Consider the following 18,051-nt stretch of genomic DNA (forward strand, 5'->3'; position numbering starts at 1 on the left):
AACTCATGCCTTTGAGTGTTCTGCTTCTTGTCTTCTGTCATTTCCCAACAGTTTTTTTTCCTCATATACTTTGTAAAACTACAAATAATAGTGTTTGAATATAGATACGTATTCTGAGCAGTCTGTCATTTTATTCTCACGTTGGCAGCTGATCTGTCTGCCACTCCACGTGATATTCTTGGTGAAGTGCATAATATCTTGAATAGGTAAACGTTTAGAATAGTTAAGAAGCTGAAATGTGCTCTGAGGAGGAGAATAGTGACAATGCTAAAAGGAGCATTTTGGCCACTCCTATCATTCTTTTATGTTTAGATAATAAGATCCATATTGAAGACTAAGGAGACCATTAAGGGTTTTATGGAGCAAAGGGGAAATTTCTTTATTGATTTGTAAATAGATAGAAGGGTTTTGGGCTGTTGAAGAAGTGAGAGATGCTTATTTTTCATCAATACCACAACGTCTTCATTCCTGACACTATCTTCATATCTGGGAATTTGATTTCCTTGACTTTGGTCTTCTTTTGAATTGTCTTGGGGTCTTGTTCTTCCATATTAAGTTTACAATCAGCTTGTCAAGTTCTTAAAATCCTTTTGGGATTTTCATTTGCATTGCAGTGAGTTTTAGATTAATTTAGAGAGAATGGGCTTCTTTATGGTATTTTATCATTCAATTTTATTCAATTTATGAATAAGGTATATGTACATTTAATTATGTGTTTAACCTCTTTCAACTAAGCTTTATAATTTTGTTTTTGTTTTTTTAAAACATATTGACTTTTTTAAAAAAATAAATAAATTTATTTATTTATTTATTTATTTATTTTTGGCTGCATTGGGTTTTCATTGCTGCGTGCAGGCTTTCTCTAGTTGCTGCGAGCAGGGGCTACTCTTTGTTGTGGTGTGTGGGCTTCTCATTGGGGTGGCTTCTCTTGTCACAGAGCACGGGCTGTAGGCATGCAGGCTTCAGTAGTTGTGGCATGCAGGCCCAGTAATTGTGGCTTGCGGGCTCTAGAGCACAGGCTCAGTAATTGTGGCACACGGGCTTAGTTGCTCCACGGCATGTGGGATCTTCCCAGACCAGGGCTCGAACCCGTGTCCCCTGCATTGGCAGGTGGATTCTTAACCACTGCACCACCAGGGAAGTCCAAGCTTTATAATTTTTAGTTTTTGGTAGAATTTTTAGTTGTCATATTTTTTTGGTTGATACTGTAAGTGGTACCTTTTAAAAATACATTTTCTTACTTCTGAGGCACATGCAGTTGGTTTTTGTGTATTGGTCTAGCAACTCACTGAACTCTTATTAATTTTAATAATTTGACTGTAAATTCTCTTTTGGTAGCCATAAAATCTAAATGACAGTTTTCTTCCTTTAAAATCTTTGTACCATAAATTTTTTTTTTTATTCTTCAAAAGTTTTTCATATTTGAAAATTTGGGGATAAAAGTTGTCTTTAAAGACCTCAAAATTAGTAGTCCGGGGAAATCCTTTATTTTACACATGAGAAAAATGTGTTCCTGAGAGGTAAAGTGACGTTTAAGGTCAACAACTGTGTGGTGGCAGACCTAATGCTAGAATTCTTGTATAATGATTATATTATATTGTGTTGCCCAATTCATCAGTAGAAATAAGTGAAATATTGAAGAAAAAGGATAAATGAAAGCAATTAATTAAAAATAAGTATAACTGTTGATACATCTTAGGACGTTGATGTTTGCAGGATAACTCGGTATACTGGATTTACTATTGTAAATAGTAATCTAATAACCTTACCAAAATTACAGTAGCTTGTCTTCAGAGCTTTCTCCTATGATAAGCTTTCTTTAGAGCTGTCCATCTATTTTAGTTTGAAAATAACTCAGAAAATTATTTTTATTTTCACATTGGCCCTCCAATAGAGTGCACCTGTTGGCGTCTTATGTCAAGTTTTTATGTCAGAATGTGCAATAACTTGATTTCCTAAGTATTTGTGATGGCCTTGTTAAATAGTCTTGCTGAATGATTATTTTAAAATCAATTATAAACCAATTTAAGATTCAGTGGCTTCCAAGGATTGTGTTGTAAATGCAAATAAATCACAAGTTAGATTGGAGGCATTTAGCATAGTGTTTAAGAGTTCAAGCTCTTAAACTGTCTCTATTTGCTGATGACATACTGTTATGTATAGAAGACACTAAAGAGACTCCACCAAAAAATTGTTAGAACTAATAAACAAAATCAGTAAAATTGCAGGATACAAAATCAATATATGAAAATCTCTTATGCCTCTACTAATAATGAACTATCAGAAAGAGAAATTAAGAAAACAGTTCCATCAAGAACAATAAAATACTTAGGAATAAATTTAACCAAGGAGGTAAAAGACTTGTATGCTGAAAACTATAAGACATTAATGAAAGAAATTGAAGAATACACAAATAAGTGGAAAGATAGTCTGTGTAAGAATTAATACTGTTAAAATGTCTGTACTACCTAAAGCAGTGTGTACTACCTAAGTGTCTGTACTACCGAGTGTAATCCATATCAAAATTCCAATGGCATTTTTCACAGAAATAGAAAAAACAACCCTAAAGTTTGTATAAAACCACAAAAGACCCCAAATAGCCAAAGCAGTCTTGAGAAAGAAGAAAAAATCTGGGGGCATCACACGCCCTGATTTCAAACTATATTAAAAAGCCATAATAATCAAAGCAGTATAGTATTGCATAAAAACAGATGCATAGACCAATGGAACAGAATAGAGAGCCCAGAAATAAATCCACACATATATGATCAGTTAGTTTACGACAGAGGAGCTAAAAATATACAATGGGGAAAGGACAGTCTCTTCAATAAATGGTGTTGGGAAAACTAAACAGCTACATGTAAAAGATATATAAAAATATATATAAAAATAAACTTAAAATGGATTAAAGACTTGAACGTAAGACCTGAAACCATAAAACTCCTAGAGGAAAACACTGGCAGTAAGCTGTTTGATGTTGGTCTTGGTGATGATTTTTTGGATTTGACGTCAAAACCAAAGGCAACAAAAGCAAAAATCAACAAGTGGGACTACATCAAACTAAAAAGCTTCTGTACAAAAGGAAACCATCCACAAAATGAAAAGGCAGTCTACTGAATAGGAGAAAATATTTGCAAATCATATGTCTGATAAGGGGTTAGTGATCAAAATATATAAAGAACTCGTAAACTCAATAGCAAAAAACCAAACAATCCAATCAAAAATGAGCAGAGGATCTGAATAGACATTTTCCAAAGAAGACATACGGCTGGCCAATAAGTACATGAAAAGGTGCTTAACATCATTAAGCATCAGGGAAATGGAAAGGAAACCACAATGAGATATTATTGTAAATAATCTAGAGATGATTTAAAGCACAGGGAGGATATTGCTGTGTAGGTTAACATGCAAATACCAAGTCATTTTATATAAAGAACTAGAACATCTGTGGATGTTCATAGGGATTCCTGGAACCAACCCCCTGCAGATACCCAGGAACAACTGTATTGGGGAACCAATAAAAGGAGCCTGATACGTTTGATGTCATATAACTTTGGGTAGGTGCTAGGTTGGTCTGAGAAATACGAAGGAAGAAAGACAGTTGGTGGGGGTGGGATACACACTAATTTAATTTACTTCTTTTCCTTTCTTCTTTCTTTTCTCCTTTCTTTCTTCCTCTTTCCCTTTTCCAACCAACAAAATATATATTGAGAGCATATGGTGTTTAGAATACACTTGCCAATTTTTGTAATTTCAACTGATGTGGGGATACAAGGAAGAGAAAAGGGTAGAGGAGTGAACTATAACTTCCATGAAAAACCTAAGTGCTTGGCTGGTGACAGTGGGAGTGACCTCAAAATAAGTCAGACTCAACTTGACATTTCAACATGGAAAGTGGTAATAATAATAAGTATTTCTAAGAAATTTCTGAGAACTTCTAGTGGAGAATTGATACAAACAATGTTGTAATTCGCTGTCATGTTATATCTGACTCAGGGATGTTAAAAGGATAAGTGAAATTAACATTTGTGAACATAATTTGATTTCTTTGTAGAAAAGATATTTCACAGAGTTTTATATTAATGATTTCTAAAAATTTGACCTGAGCATGAGTGGGAGATTACTCAATTCAGTAAAAGGTACCCTGACATTAAATCCTTATACCTACCCATTAACTTATATTTAATTATATCCATCTCCAAGGCTTCAAATCATGAAATTCAGATATGTTATTTCAGAAAGTAAAACCCATATTAATCAGAACTTAATTTACCTAAACTGTCAGTTTTTTTCTACCATACTGGAAGCAAAGGACAATCAAATAAAATCATATTAGGGAGCTTGTTCTACAAATATATTTTCAGATTTATTCTGGACAAGTAAAAGCTAACTTAATATTCTGTACTTTTTCTATCTATTTTGTTATATTTAATAATAGATATTCAAATGTTAGCTTTGATATACTGATAAAGATTTTTATTTAGTAGATTGATTATACTTATACAAGAAAGTAGTTTAGATATTGTCTTTTTTTTTTTTCCATTTCATTATTTATTTAGATGTTTAGCTCTCGCACTAGGTTTTTACAAACTGGTGAACACTGACAAATTATTTGTCTCATAGAACTATAACTACATATTACAAGACAATATAAGTATGTGGTCAAACTAACATTAATATACATCACCATTTGATCAGTTTCATAATAAACTATCAAGTATCCAAGTATTGAGTTACACAGCTCAAAAGGCATAGAAAAATTAGATGTCTGCTCAGTTCACTAGCAGAAACCCACTTTAAAAAAAAAATTATTTATTTATTTATTTTTGGCTGCGTTGGGTCTTCACTGCTGTGCACAGGAGTTACCTAGTTGGGGCAAGCAGGGACTACTCTTCGTTGCAGTGCTTGGGCTTCTCATTGTGGTGGCTTCTCTTGTTGCGGAGCACGGGCTCAGTAGTTGTGGCTCGTGGGCTCCAGAGCGCAGGCTCAGTATTTGTGGCACATGGGCTTAGTTGCTCCGTGGCATGTGGGATCTTCCCAGACCAGGGATTGAACCCTTGTCCCCTGCACTGGCAGGCGGACTCTTAACCACTGCACCACCAGGGACGTCCCCACTTCTTTTTTTTAAAAGGGAGGTTGGGAAGAGAAGAAATAAAAGCACATTTCAAACAAAAATAATAGCTGGTAAACAACTTCCAATAGGTATGGAAAAATAACAAGAATTTCAAATATTTTATGACTAAGAATTAGCTACAATAACAAAACATCTTTATCTTTAAAAAATATTTACTAAATTAAAGAGCATATTCTACATATTCTATACAAGGTAAAGGCAGTATCTTACTAGAAATATTTAATAGCCCTCTCCTGTTCCTTTTTAGGCTCTTCCTGTTAAGTGGCACACAAAAGTGCAAACATTAAAATAATTGTAAAGCTTTTTTGCTTGGAGATGTTAAAGATATACTTCTATATACAATGTAGCTTTTCAAAATGTAGATTTTCCATAACAGCACAAATGATATTCATGGAAAGATATTAAATAACACCATATGACTTGGTAAAAAATTTAACAAAAATCAATGGTTATGCAAACCTGATGTATACTGGTATGAATGTGGGCAAATGTAAATGTAAAGTGAGCAAGGAAATAACTATATAGGCCCTGCTTTCAATGTAAGAAATGACTGAAGCAGTAAACCACATAAGATCTAGAGTATTCTTAGTTCCTAGGGTTTTAGTTCTATATGATAATAAAAAACATACAAGTGTTACACTGGATATCTTGGTACCTAATCTTCCTAAATTTCTTATGCATTGAAAAGATTCTGGCTGGGAATAGATTTAAAGACTTATAACTCAGTACTGCATGAGTTCAGGAATTGGAACAAATGATAAACAAATTTGAAATGCTGAACAGCAAGAATCTTTTGCTAAGTGTCCAAATACGTTGATCGTAACCTAAACATAGAAGTTCTGTCAAGCAGGTAAACTGGTAAAATTGCTTTTCAATACTCTTGTAAAAGCTTCATTAGACTTGTTCACTGAGCCAACTTCTTGGCTAATATGTGCAACAAATTAGGTCCTGTTTGAAGTTCTACTTCCAAGACAACAGCATCAGACACCTCAGTTTTATTGACCATTGAAGTCTTTGCAGCACAAACACATTTGAGAATGATACTTCTCTAAGTACAAAAGCTGCTTGATGTTAAAATCTCCATGCTGCTTTTGTTTTCTGACCTGTACTGCATCTTCCTGTTTCATTCTGCCTTCTATTAATGCTAGGGCAACAAGCAGTGGAGCTGTTCCAAGGCTTGCAACACGGTGAACAGCAGATTAGTAACCAGGTTCTTCATAAAACTTGATTTCACAAGACATAACTAGCCATCAACAATAAGCTTGGATGGTGGTGCACCTTCATGAAAAGGCCAGTCAAGAACATGGATGCCTTCTTTTTCCATAAGAGCAGTGTCGTCATACATTGCTTCACATACTCTTACTATTGTGGTAATCCATATTTCTTAAGTTTCTCAATAACTTTGTTCAAGGTCTCTTTGGTTGGATTGTGTATAATAAGAAAAATGTTTTTGTATGTGCCTTCAGTGGGAGTTGGGCAGTTCATGCAAGACATGTTAATTTAGTCAAAAAATACTCATTAGGGCTATGAAAGAATTAAACAAATTGAATACAGAAATGATGTAAAGAAACTTCAGCTTATTCCACTTGAAATTCTCAGTGCTTTGAGTATGAAGTTGGGAATAATGGGGAATGAGATGAACCTCCTAAGAAGAAGAAAGTCTTCAATCCTGTAATACTGAGCAATAGAGAGGAAGTGTTTTGAGGCTCACCCTGTCTAGGTCAGAACTGGAAAATGCTCTGTGGATTTCAGTTCAACACTTTTGTGTCCAGGTAACTGCTCTTATGCGGCTTCTTGGTGGAGGTGGTAATGAATTTCTACAGCTCTTATGTCCTCATAAAGGTCGTGCTGTGCTTGGCAGTAATCTTCACTGACCTTCAGAAACTCCGTAAATGTGTGATGACAGAAAGGATTATGTTTACTCATTGAAAACTGTGGCCTAATCATGCAGTGGGTACCAAAGTGGCAGCGACACAGGCAGCTGCGGTTGCAGCTGCAGGGCGGGGCGCCGTGGTGGTCGGTTGCAGGGTGGAGACAGTGCAGGTGTTGACAGGCAGCAGGCAGGTATTGGGTTTTGAAAAATAGTTGACATCAGAACGTTCCATTCCCCAAGCATTCTTTGTCTGATTTTATCATTATTAAAAGACAACTTTGGGAATATTTTTCAGTTTTTTTAAAGGTGAAAACAGACTTAAAATCTGTAGCTCTAAAATTAAATGATTTGCATATTTAAAGTTTTAAAAATATTTGTAATGAAGTTTAAAGGATAAATTTCATTGAGTCATGAACAATGGAAATACTGAAATGAGATTTTTATGAGGAAGGTGATGTCCCCTTAATATTTGTTGATGCGAGTATAGAAATTATTACAGATTTTCTTTTGGCTCTGCTCACTATTTGGGAGTGAAAGTGGAGTGAAAGGCAATGTATTCCATTCTGCCAAAGAATGTAGTAATGGGTGGAAAGTGTGTGGACTTTGAAATCAAATCTCATCTCTTCTGCTTACTAGTCATGCAGCTTTGGGCAAGTGATCTGCCCTCGCTGAATTTCCTTATCTTTAGAATGGACACAATAATAGTCTTCACGGGATTGTTGTGATTTAGTGAGAATCAAGTATCTGAAAAGACCGCAGCACAATGCCTGTCACACAGTAAACTCAACAAATATTTGTTTCCATCATCTTGTCATCTTACCTTGTTTCCATTTTTCCATAGCTTCTAATCTTATGTTTTTATAATCTTATTGAAATATGAACTCCAAAGTTGATAACTTGGGTAAAATAGTAAGTGTACAATTTAATATGGAATGGTTAAATCAAATTTATGTCAGTTAACACCATTATAATGCTTTAAAAATTGTTGAAATATATTAAATTGAGATTTATTATTATCTTCCAGTTAATTATCCTTTTGTCTGTCATAGTCTCCATTTATATTTTTCCTCTTTAATTTTTGTCCTAGTTGACTTTTTGATCGAATTGAAGAACAGAAGTGGTAGTAAAATACTCTTCACTATCCGTGTTGTGTCTCTGTATTTTATTCTTTGCCAAATAGATTTTAAAACACTGATACCTCAGAAGCATAGCCATCCAAGTCTTCTTAAAGAAAAGAATATCTGAACTTAATTCTTAAGAATATCTTTCTTCGTGCCCAGAGAAATTAAGAGGACCTTTTCATTTACTTGCTATTCGAGAATAGAAATGTACCAGAGAAGGCTTATTAATGATGTTTGCATATATTTTGCACGCAAAATGTGCAGTTCAGGCATTGTGGTCAAGTCCTAGGAAACTTTGTAGCATCCTAGTGAGGTTACATATAGACTGCTAAAATCTACTGATGTTAAGCAAGATTCCAAGATACTTGTCATAAAAGTAGATGAGTTGGGGAGACTGATTAGGTCAGTACAGACCATTACTGGAAAAATAACAAAAGTAAAATTTTTGTTAAACATGAGAATATGAGAAAGATTGCATATATTGATTTCCATTATGATGGATTGTATACAATATATCCAATTGTATCCTGTGTCTTTTGACAAAAGTAGGTTATACTAGATCAGTGGATGCAATATTCTTTTTTTTTCTTTTATTAACTTTATTAACTGAATGTTGCCAGTGAATTTAAAATGTTATTTTTTCTGAACAACTAAATACAGAGCTCAATACCTTTAATTGTTCTTCGAATTAACTGCATTTGATCCAGTACTTTAAATTTTACAAACTGCTTCATAACACTCTACTCAGGTTATTTCTGTTTCATTAGTATGTCATTTATTGCACAAAGCTTAATATTATGCTTTATTTATTTATCACACATTCCTCTGATAAAAATAGACAAATAATTTCTAGAGGGAATGGTAAGGTAAGAAAGTTTTATCTAATATTGATGACTGTTTTTCCAGGAAACCATTAGCATCTAATGCTATTACAGCTAGAATAAAAAAACAAATTTAGTGGACCCCAATAAATGCACCTTTGGGTCATGCCAGTCTTATTATTATGCACATTTTACACTGAATTTAACCATTCACTAGGAAACCAAAATGGTAACTTTTGAGTACAAGCAATTTTTTAGCTTTTCCTTATTACTAGCTCCTCGTTATTGTTATTAGAATAGTAATATTAGTACACCTTTTCAAATATGCCAATTTAAAAAATTTGTAAAAAAAGCCTTTTAGTTTTCTCTTTTAAAAATTGGAACACCATCTACCCCCAATTTCCTATATATATGCCTTTTAAAAATATTTTGCCAGTTATTTTCCCCTATCTAGATCTTATTTTCTTTCTTCCTTTTTTTAAATTAACATCTTTATTGGAGTATAATTGCTTTACAATGTTGTTTTAGTTTCTGCTGTATAACAGAGTGAATCAGCTATATGTATACATATATCCCCATAGCCCCTCCCTCTTGCGTCTCCCTCCCACCCTCCCTATCCCACCCCTCTAGGTGGTCACAAAACACTGAGCTGATCTCCCTGTGCTATGTGGCTGCTTCCCACTAGCTATCTATTTTACATTTGGTAGTGTATATATGTCAGTGCTACTCTCTCACTTCATTCCAGCTTACTCTTCCCCCTCCTTGTGTCCTCAAGTCATTCTCAACGTCTGCATCTTTATTCCTGTCCTGTCCTGCCCCTAGGTTCTTCAGAACCAGTTTTTTTTTTTTTTTTTTTTTTTTAGATTCCAGATATATGTATTAGCATACGGTATTGGTTTTTCTCTTTCTAACTTACTTCGCTCTGTATGACAGTCTCCAGGTCCACGCACCTCACTACAAATAACTCAATTCGTTTCTTTTTATGGCTGAGTAATGTTCCATTGTATATATGTGCCACATCTTCTTTATCCATTCCTCTGTCGATGGACACTTAGGTTGCTTCCATGTCCTGGCTATTGTAAATAGAGCTACAATGAACATTGTGGTAATGACTCTTTTTGAATTATGGTTTTCTTAGGGTATATGCCCAGTGGTGGGATTGCTGGGTCATAGGGTAGTTCTATTTTTAGTTTTTTAAGGAACCTCCATACTGTTCTCCATAGTGGCTGTATCAAGTTACATTCCACCATCATTGCAAGACGGTTCCCTTTTCTCCACACACCCTCTCCAGCATTTATTGTTTGTAGATTTTTTGATGATCGCCATTCTGACAGGTGTGAGGTGATACCTCATTGTAGTTTTTTTTTTTTGCGGTACGCGGGCCTCTCACTGTTGTGGCCTCTCCCATTGCGGAGCACAGGCTCCGGATGCGCAGGCTCAGCGGCCATGGCTCACGGGTCTAACCGCTCCGTGGCACGTGGGATCTTCCCGGACTGGGGCACGAACCCGTGTCCCCTGCATCAGCAGGCGGACTCTCAACCACTGCGCCACCAGGGAAGCCCCTCATTGTAGTTTTGATTTGCATTTCTCTAATGATTAGTGATGTTGAGCATTCTTTCATGTGTTTGTTGGCGATCTGTATATCTCCTTTGGAGAAATGTCTGTTTAGGTCTTCTGCCCATTTTTGAATTGAGTTGTTTGTTTTTTTGATATTGAGCTGCATGAGCTGCTTGTAAATTTTGGAGATTAATCCTTTGTCAGTTGCTTTGTTTGCAAATATTTTCTCCCATTCTGAGGATTGTCTTTTCGTATTGTTTATGGTTTCCTTTGCTGTGTAAAAGTTTTTAAGTTTCATAAGGTCCCATTTGTTTATTTTTGGTTTGATTTCCATTTCTCTAGGAGGTGGGTCAAAAAGGATCTTGCTCTGATTTATGTCATAGAGTGTTCTGCCTATGTTTTCCTCTAAGAGTGTTATAGTGTCTGGTCTTACATTTAGGTCTTTAATCCATTTTGAGTTTATTTTTGTGTATGGTGTTAGGGAGTGTTCTAATTTCATTCTTTTACATGTAGCTGTCCAGTTTTCCCAGCACCACTTATTGAAGAGGCTGTCTTTTCTCCATTGTATATTCTTGCCTCCTTTATCAAAAATAAGGTGACCATATGTGCGTGTGTTTATCTCTGGGTTTTCTATCCTGTACCATTGATCTATATTTCTGTTTTTGTGCCAGCACCATACTGTCTTGATTACTTTAGCTTTGTAGTATAGTGTGAAGTCAGGGAACCTGATTCCTCCAGCTCCATTTTTCATTCTGAAGATTGCTTTGGCTATATGGGGTCTTTTGTGTTTCCATACAAATTGTGAAACTTTTTGTTCTAGTTCTGTTAAAAATACCATTGGTAGTTTGATAGGGATTGCATTGAATCTGTAGATTGCTTTGGGTAGTATAATCATTTTCACAATGTTGATTCTTCCAATCCAAGAACATGGTATATCTCTGCATCTGTTTATATCGTCTTTAATTTCTTTCATCAGTGTCTTATAGTTTTCTGCATACAGGTCTTTTGTCTCCTTAGGTAGGTATATTCCTAGGTATTTTATTCTTTTTGTTGCAGTGGTAGATGGGAGTTTTCCTTAATTTCTCTTTCAGATTTTTCATAGTGTATCGGAATGCAAGAGATTTCTGTACATTAATTTTGTATCATGCTACTTTACCAAATTCTTGATTAGCTCTAGTAGTTTTCTGGTAGCATCTTTAGGATTCTCTATGTATAGTATCATGTCATCTGCAAACAGTGACAGCGTACTTCTTTTCCAATTTGATTCCTTTTATTTCTTTTTCTTCCCTGATTGCTGTGCCTAAAACTTCCAAAACCGTGTTGAATAATAGTGGTGGGAGTGGGTAACCTTGTCTTGTTCCTGATCTTAGAGGAAATGGTTTCGGTTTTTCGCCATTGAGAACGATGTTGGCTGTGGGTTTGTCATATATGGCCTTTATTATGTTGAGGTAGGTTCCCTCTATGCCCATTTTCTGGAGAGTTTTTATAATAAATGGGTGTTGAATTTTGTCAAAAGCTTTTTCTGCATCTATTGAGATTATCACGTGGTTTTTATGCTTCAGTTTGTTAATACAGTGTATCACATTGATTGATTTGTGTATATTGAAGAATCCTTGTGTTCCTGGCGTGAACCCCACTTGATCATGGTGTATGATCCTTTTAATGTGCTGTTGGGTTCTGTTTGCTAGTATTTTGTTGAGGATATTTGCATCTATGTTCATCAGTGATATTGGCCTGTAGTTTTCCATCTTGTTTAATGTGTCATTTACAGCTTGTGTTTCCTTATTGATTTTCATTTTGGATGATATGTCCATTGGTGAAAATGGGGTATTAAAGTCCCATGTTATTTCTGTGTTACTGTCGATTTCCACTTTTATGGTTTTTGGCATTTGCCTTATGTATTGAGGTGCTCCTCTGTTGGGTGTATAAATATTTACAATTGTTATATCTTCTTCTTGGATCAATCCCTTGATCATTATGTAGTGTCCTTTTTTGTCTCTTATAATAGTCTTTATTTTAAAGTCTATTTTGTCTGATATGAGTAGTGCTACTCCAGCTTTCTTTTGATCTCCATTTGCATGGAGTATCTTTTTCCATCCCCTCACTTTCAGTCTGTATGTGTCCCTAGGTCTAAAGTGGGTCTTTTGTAGACAGCATATATATGGGTCTTGTTTTTGTATCCATTCAGCCAGTCTGTGTATTTTGGTTGGAGCATTTAATCCATTTACATTTAAGGTAATTATTGATATGTATGTTCCTGTTACCATTTTCTTAATTGTTTTGGGTTTGTTTTTGTAGGTCTTTTCCTTCTGTTGTGTTTCCTCCCTAGAGAAGTTCCTTTAGCATTTATTATAAAGTTGGTTTGGCGGTGCTAAATTCTCTTAACTTTTGCTTGTCTGTAAAGGTTTTAATTTCTCCATCAAATCTGAATGAGAACCTTGCTGGGTAGAGTAATCTTGTTTGTAGGATTTTCCCTTTCATCACTTTAAATATGTCCTGCCACTCCCTTCTGGCTTGCAGAGTTTCTGCTGAAAGGTCAGCTGATAACCTTATGGGGATTCCCTTGTATGTTATTTGTTGCTTTTCCCTTGCTGCTTTCAATATTTTTTCTTTGTATTGAATTTTTGATAGTGTAATTAATATGTGTCTTGGAGGGTTTCTCCTTGGATTTATCCTGTATGGGACTCTCTGTGCTTCCTGGACTTGATTGACTATTTCCTTTCCCATGTTAGGGAAGTTTTCAACTATAATCTCTTCAAATATATCCTCAGTCCCTTTATTTTGCTCTTCTCCTTCTGGGACCCCTATAATTCGAATGTCGGTGCCTTTAATGTTGTCCCAGAGGCTGTCCTCATTTCTTTTCATTCTCTTTTCTTTATTCTGCTCTGCGGTAGTTATTTCCACTATTTTATCTTCTAGGTCACTTATCTGTTCTCCTGCCTCAGTTATTCTGCTATTGATTCCTTGTAGAGAATTTTTAATTTCATTTATTTTTTTGTTCATCATTGTTTGTCAGCTCTCTAGTTCTTCTAGGTCCTTTTAAACGTTTCTTGTATTTTCTCCATTCTATTTCCAAGATTTTGGATCATCTTTACTATCATTACTCTGAATTCTTTTTCAGGTAGACTGCTTATTTCCTCTTCAGTCGTTTGGTCTGGTGGGTTTTTACCTTGCTCCTGCATCTGCTTCACATTTCTTTGTCTTCTCATTTTGTTTAACTTACCGTGTTTGGGGTCTCCTTTTCACAGGCTGCAGGTTCGTACTTCCTGTTGTTTTTGTCATCTGCCCCTGTTGGCTAAGGTTGTTTCAGTGGTTTGTGTAGGCTTCCTGGTGGAGGGGACTGGTGCCTGCGTTCCTGTGGGTTGGGCTGGATCTTGTCTTACTGGTGGGCAGGGCCGTGTCCAATGGTGTTTTTTGGGGTGTCTGTGACCTTATTATGATTTTAGGCAGCCTCTCTGCTAATGGGTGGGCTTGTGTTCCTGTCTTGCTAGTTGTTTGGCATGGGGCGTCCAGCTCTGGAGCTTGCTGGCTTTGGGTGGAGCTGGGTCTTAGCTTTGAGACAGGGATGTCTGGGAGAGCTCTCACTGGTTGATATTATGTGGGGCCGAGTGGTCTCTGGTGGACCAGTGTCCTGAATTCTGTTCTCCCACCTCAGAGGCTCAGGCCTGATCCCTGGCTGGAACACCAGTACCCTGTCAGCCACATGGTAATTATTCTTTCCAGTGGTGGACCAACAGTGAGACAGGGAGAGTGGTTTGTCCAAGCTAAAATCCAGCTGGAGGAGGTCATGGAGAGGACATAACGGCTGGTTGAACAGAGAGGTGGACGCAGGCAATTCCGTGACTTGACTATTGGGTTAGTGGAGGCGCCTTCCCCACAGCAACATTCGTTATTTTGACCATTTCTGTGAGCCATCCAAAAGGTTTGAGAAATATAATAACTTGTAGTTTTGCTAATATAATGCACAGATTTGAATTTCAAGCCTTGAAGCTGGTGTGCTTGACTAAGTCAGTAAACTAAATAGTTAGTGGGAAGGTGAGCAATGGAAAACAGGAAAAAAGAGATGGAAAACTTGTCTACACAATACTAATTTTAGCTCTGATAAGAGAAGGGAAGGAGTGGATGGGGCACCTCTGCTGCTTACCTCCTCCTCCATTATAGGAAGAGTGGTTAATATTGGGCAGTGTTTGGAAGCAGAGATAAGAGCAATCAAGACTTAGGTGTAGGCTATAGGTTCAGGTGCAGATGGCTGAGAGTGAAAATGGCAGGCTTGGTGGCTGAAAAGACGTTGGTGAGAGAAGGGCCAGTAGCAGGATGTAATCCCAATGCCTTTCTGTAAGAAGAGAGTCAGGGGCTTTAGAGAATTGATTGGAGAATGTCTAGAACATTAGCCTCTGTATCTCTTTGATGTTCTGTTCTCTGATTTTTGCATTTAAGTGGACATTTAAATTTTTCAGTTATACCTTACTACTTTTAAAGGAGAAATTACATACCCTAGTGCTGCTCTTCAATTTAAGAGTTTGCTATGGTCTCTGGATGGTTCCATTTAGAATTTCAAGGGCCTATTTTATGTTAGTTATTTGCCATAAATATTGAACAGCAATAATGAGTGCATGCATTTAACTTAATTATCTGAGTTGATTAAATTATCAATATAAAACAAAACACACCATTAAATTCTTTCAAATTCCAGTTCACATACTGTCAGGGTAATGCAGAATTACTAAAAGCAAAGGTTCATGTCACACAAAATGGGTTTGACTTCAAACTCCACTACTTACTAGCTGTGTGACCTGGGACATGTTACTTAACTTCTTTGTGCCTCAGTTTCATAACCTGTAAAACAGGTATGATAATAATATGTATCTTGGAAATAATGTATGAGATAATGCCTGTAATGTGCTTATTTTATTAGTGCAATGCTGGAGATATACCAAGTGCTCAATAAATATTATTTATTATTGTATTATACTAAACCCCATGTGACTTACATATATGAGCCTATAGCTACCTAGCTCAACCCTTATGTAACATGTTTGTTGCTGTTGAGTTCCTGTCTCTGCAGTGCAGTTTTTTGAGTTTTATTTCTAATAATATAAGGGCAGAATACCTGGTATCATATAGTCTTACAATGCCAAATATTTACAGTTTGGCAAATTGAAAGTAATTCAGAAAGTCTTGATGGTCCAACACCTGTGGCTAGCAGATTTGTTATGATTAGTTTTGTAGAGCATTGGTGGCGAGATTTGTTAACTTGGCGATTCCTCAAGACATGGAAGAAAAGGAAGAAGAAAAGCCAAAAGTAAATTACTCTGGCATCAAGCTAACAATTATATAACAAAATTTGTTGAATTTGCTTGGTCCCGTAGTCATTAGATTGCTGCAGAAGAGGTAACCCACAGAACATTCTGAATAATTTATGTCAGGAAAAAAAAAGTAACAGTTATGAGCAGAAACTCAGAGATTTAAGAGAGCATCAAAGATCTCTGTGATCCTCAAATCCTCAGTTGCTTTAATTTCAACTACTATTCTAGATTGGGATGATGATATTGAAGATAAGCTTGGTGTAGGTTGCTAAAGATGCTCTAAGGTAGTATTATCTGATTAGTAGCGTGGTTAAAGAATGTATAGCAATTTTAAGTGAATGGTTTAAAAACATTTTCACCAATACAGTAATTTATTTAAATTTCATTTAGTGAAAAATTTTTCTTATGGTAATACCAGCCTGTTATAAATGAAAAGTTATGCTTTTTGAAACATCATACTCTAATGGTCTAGAGCAGTGAAAGATTATTTATCTATTTAAAATGTTTTTTTTTTTTTTACCCATTGGTTACTGGTTCCTGACTGGGCCAAGGAAGAATTTCAGGGAGGAGGGTAAAGAATGGCCGAGCAGCCCTGATACAGGGCTTACCTGTTCCTTCAATGTTAGACAAACATAATAATGGGAAAGTATTTATTTCAGACCATTTTCCACTCACATATGTTTCTAGAACTGGGTTTCATGCCTTCTTTTTTGAGAGGTTTTAAAATTTCTTTTTCATTTTGATGATCTTTAAAATCTATTTAAGCATGATCAGGGTACTCTATTGGATCAGACACCAAATAGTGGTAAGGGAAGAAAATTTTAGCAGTTTCTTTATGTTTCTTTTTTTTAATCTATAAAAGAATGAAGTTGTGCTTCACTAATATTTATTATATATATTTGAAATAGCAAATACATATGACTTACAAATTAGTAGATATATATATATACATGTGTGTCCTCACATTTTTTTTAACTAACAGGAGTGAGTGTATGATTTAAACAATGTGGAAACTACTTATATAAATAACCACTGTATTTGTTTCAAACCCAGTTTGAACTTTATACAATTTCAGTGCTCACCTTTTGGTTTTGTGCTGAGAGAAGGCCATACCATATGCTTTGTTGTGTGATGTAGGTTTTGCTGGGCCTTGAGTAAAGTGTGAGAGTTGAGTCATCACACATGGTAGTATAGGATTGCCAAACTGTAAGAATATCATATTCTTCTATCAATTGGATATATTTGAGGGATTTTTGTCTTAATTTTAATAAGATAACAAAGCAACTTGCTATCGTTATTTATAGGAATGTAGTAGTGTGTCTTCAATGTAGCTTTTTTTTTGTCTTGATTCTAGCAGTGATTGTTTGATACCCACTCAGTGAAGACTTAAATAACTGCTGTGATGTTAACCTGATATTCAGGTGAAAAAGGCACTTTAAGGAGATAACAAGTTAGATCTCATGATAACTGGTGTCCAAAGAGTGTTTGTTGGCAAAAGCCTTAGTTAAATATAAGATCTGATTATCCTAACAGTAAACAGAGCATGGAAATTATGAATGGCATTTTGTGCAACATACTTTTGTGAACAGATATATTCTATATCATAAAATTATATAGTAGTGTGGATGTCAAAATATAGAAAAAAATGAAGTGTAGAACCAGGCCTGAAGTTAACCTCTTTCTCCTGTTAAATACAACAGCAGTCATTTAATTTCAGCAAAATAACATCATCCTTCAAATGGAATTAATGTTCTTAGAATATTATTAGTTTAGTAGTTTTATTAGAATCTACTTTATAATTTTGTATTTATTTTTAGTTTTGTAAGAAATATAAGCCTAAGGAGTTTATTTTCATGTATATATTTAAGTATCATTTTACAAGTAATTTTATGCTTGGGCCAGGTGAAAGGGTTTTTTCCTCCAGAAAAGAGTTCTGAACTTTCAGAAACAGTGCATTAGAATATGTGGTTGAATTTCTAAACCTTTGAAAATTCAGTCTGTTTTCTGTCCTGTTTTTTATTTATTATCTACAGATATAATGAATTTTTTTTTTAATTTATTTTTTTTTGTGGTACGCGGGCCTCTCTCTGTTGTGGCCTCTCCCGTTGCGGAGCCCAGGCTCCGGACGCGCAGGCTCAGTGGCCATGGCTCATGGGCGCAGCCGCTCCGTGGCATGTGGGATCTTCCCGGACCGGGGCATGAACCCGTGCCCCCTGCATCGGCAGGAGGACTCTCAACC

General features: G+C 35.7%; 1 protein-coding gene and 1 pseudogene across 1 annotated transcript in view; one reads left to right on the plus strand and one right to left on the minus strand.

Moving 5' to 3' along the window:
• PIGK (phosphatidylinositol glycan anchor biosynthesis class K) overlaps positions 1 to 18,051 on the plus strand; it is a 135,053-nt gene that overhangs the window by 19,216 nt on the left and 97,786 nt on the right. The gene's annotated exons all lie outside the window — the stretch shown is intronic.
• LOC125965672 (protein tyrosine phosphatase type IVA 1-like) lies at positions 6,039 to 6,900 on the minus strand (annotated as a pseudogene).

Source organism: Orcinus orca, chromosome 1 (assembly GCF_937001465.1).
Source record: "Orcinus orca chromosome 1, mOrcOrc1.1, whole genome shotgun sequence".
NCBI classification, from domain to species: domain Eukaryota; kingdom Metazoa; phylum Chordata; class Mammalia; order Artiodactyla; family Delphinidae; genus Orcinus; species Orcinus orca.